A 3,325-nucleotide genomic window follows, 5' to 3' on the forward strand; every position below is an offset into this window, starting at 1 on the left:
TAACCATAAACACCTGGATTATCCCACTTCACCCAGATGTGTTGATTTGATTCACATTTTGTGATTTAATTATTAAAACGTGCCATTAATTCTGACTAAACGATATTTATAATAAAAATAAAGTAACAGGATTAAGAACAGGAATTTAAACCATTCGTCTAAAACCTTAAAAGTCTGCGCATGCGCTGTGGTTTCTGCAGCATCCTCTGGGTTGCCAGATTGTACACGGTGACTTGTTTTTAGGGTGGAGAGAGAAATTATGAATGGGACTGAAAAGAAAAAACAATAAATAAACAAATAATTAACATACAGGAATAATTATAAACTGTATATAATTAACTGCATTAAAATCTCGTTTAACACGAAGAACATAAGATTACAAAAACACTTAAAATAATAATATAACTCATATAAAATGACCTCTCCGTTTTATATATATTCTGTTTCTTTATGTGTTTAATTAAAACCAGACCAACTGGGCGTGTCAATAGCGTTGTGCCTGACTGTCAATCAGAATAAAAGTGGGCGTGGACTCAGTTAAGATTGGTGATCAGTCTGTATAGCAGATATTCGGGTTGCCAGATTTCTAGCTTTAAAGATAATTAATTCATTAAATAAATAAATAAATAAATACATTAAAAATTAATTTAAATTAAATAAAAAAAGTTCAAAAGTCATTTTATTTTCGATTTTTCAAAATCACAATCTATAGAAACTGGCATGAAGGATTATTCTTCCTCAGATGGTTGGACCAGTTTGGGTGGTGAATCCCGCCTTTCTTTCCGTGATTGAAGGCACGAAGCCGGTAAAGGCATCCAATCTGGCAACCCTAGACACACGCATCTATACACACACGCACGCACAGACACACACATCAGCTCTCGCGCGCTGGTGAGTGCGTTTTTTTCCCCGGTAACCGAGCACCGTGCTGCTGCTGCTGCTGCCGCCGGACTGGAGCCTGTCTCGCGACTCTCTGACGGATAAAAAGGCTCGAGCTGTTAGACAATACCGACACGCGCGCGCACTGGAAATGCGAACCGACCCCTTTTCATTGACGCTGCGCGCGACGCCGCGGGACGCTGCTGACGGTTCTGCCGAGACTGCGTTGCGCGCGTGCAAACGACAAGGTAAGAAAGCGAGATCGAAACGAATCAAACACACACACACACACACACACACGCACGCACACACACACACACACACACACACACCTGCTTGTGTTATTTTTGATGATGACTGTGCGTGCGTGCGTGAGGGTGCGTTTGGGAGCTCGTGCCCGGTAGGCGTGAGCCGATAGAGAGTCCGAACCGTAGACCGGAGGCAGAAACGGTTCCGCGCGCGCATCAGCAGCACCGATTACTCAGTAATGACCAGTGTGACTAATAGCGCGCTGGCGGGACTGGAGTTACGCGCGGCGGCGTGAAATCCTACAAATCCGCGTTAATTACGGGTCTGAACCGCAACCGTAGCGATACAATGTGATGAAGCGCACCTGCGATACCGTGATGCGCTGCACACGGTGCCATACGGTACAGTCTGTGGTGTGCTGCACGATACCATCTAAAGCACTAACACAACTAAGGATAAAGCTCAACAACAACAACAACAACAACAATAATAATAATAATAATAATAAAACAGTAATAACAACAATAATAATAATAATAATTAAAATAATAATAATAATAACAACAATAATAATAATAAAAAATAATCATAACAATAACAATTATAATAATAATAACAACAACAATAATAATAACAACAACTAACAATAATAATAATAATCTCTAATATATGATGATGCAGTGTGATGAAGTAAAATACCACACACTGCTACAGTATAACACACCTACAGGTTTACATTCTTTAACAATCTTTCATAAACTATGATACATTTTTATTCATGGAAATTTACTGGCTTACATTTTATTTATTTATTTTATTCAACATAGTGATTTAGATACAAAATAAAGTCAGTAGCTAAAGTGTTTGTGAGCTCTAAAGCAGTGGATTTACGACTCGATACGATGACATGACAGTATTCTAGTGTATGATACGGTGTGGCGTCTCTGACGCTACGATACAAGGACACAGACGAGTCTTAACGAGCGAACTTCACCACGATAAACACACACGATATTATACACTACGGTTCAGATCAGATGATGATAAAATCCACCACGACATGATGCGGTGTGCTGGAAGTCAACAGGTTACAGTACACACTGTTAAAGTAATCAGATAAATAAATTATGTCCGGTGTGAATGACTTTAAGAATATTTAATAAAATAAAATAAAATCTAAGTAATACATCATAAAAAATAGTAACAAGTAAACACTAATAAACTGATGTCTCTTGATAAGAATCGGAACGAATACAGTTATGATACAACATGACATGACACGACACAGTGTAGGACATGAGACCATATCATATCATTCTATAACATTATATCATTTGATATAATATACAGTATGATACAAAATGTTACGACACGATGCGACATCTGATGATAAATTATTAGACATAATTTTAGTGTATTATACAATGTGATGTGACCTGATACAATATAAAATATTCAAAAATATAACATATAAAGAAATGGTACGACTTAATGAAATAATATGAAATGGTACATTAAACCACATGATATACAATCTAATATATGATACATTAAACCATATATGTTAAAATACAGTAAATATGATGCGTTATACCACATGATAATACAGTATACAAGATACTATATAATATAATAAGATATAATATAAAATGATAAACCACATGACAATATAATATATTATACCATGTGATAAGATATATAATATATAATACATTGTACCAAATTATGAAATCTGGAATAATTTGATTTGATACCTTATACCACATGATACAATATATGATACTCTATACCACATGATACGATATAATAGGATATGATACATTATACCACATGATATATGATCTAATAGGTTATTATACATTATACCACATGATATAATAGGTTATTATACATTATACCACATGATATAATAGGTTATTATACATTATACCACATGATATAATAGGTTATTATACATTATACCACATGATACGATATAATAGGATATGATGCATTATACCACATGATATATGATATAATAGGTTATTATACATTATACCACATGATATAATAGGTTATTATACATTATACCACATGATATGATATAATAGGTTATTATACATTATACCACATGATATGATATAATAGGTTATTATAGATTATACCACATGATATGATATAATAGGTTATTATACATTATACCACATGATATGATATA

At 34.4% G+C, this 3,325-nt stretch overlaps 1 protein-coding gene across 1 annotated transcript in view; it reads left to right on the forward strand.

Annotated features, from left to right (window-relative positions):
- The first annotated feature begins 858 nt into the window (after positions 1–858).
- tenm1 (teneurin transmembrane protein 1) overlaps positions 859–3,325 on the forward strand; it is a 125,564-nt gene continuing 123,097 nt past the window's right edge. The window contains exon 1 of the mRNA XM_060862401.1: positions 859–1,127. The gene's annotated coding sequence lies outside the window, so the exon portion shown is untranslated. The remainder of the gene's footprint in view (positions 1,128–3,325) is intronic.

Source organism: Tachysurus vachellii, chromosome 26, assembly GCF_030014155.1.
Source record: "Tachysurus vachellii isolate PV-2020 chromosome 26, HZAU_Pvac_v1, whole genome shotgun sequence".
Taxonomy (NCBI): Eukaryota; Metazoa; Chordata; class Actinopteri; order Siluriformes; family Bagridae; genus Tachysurus; species Tachysurus vachellii.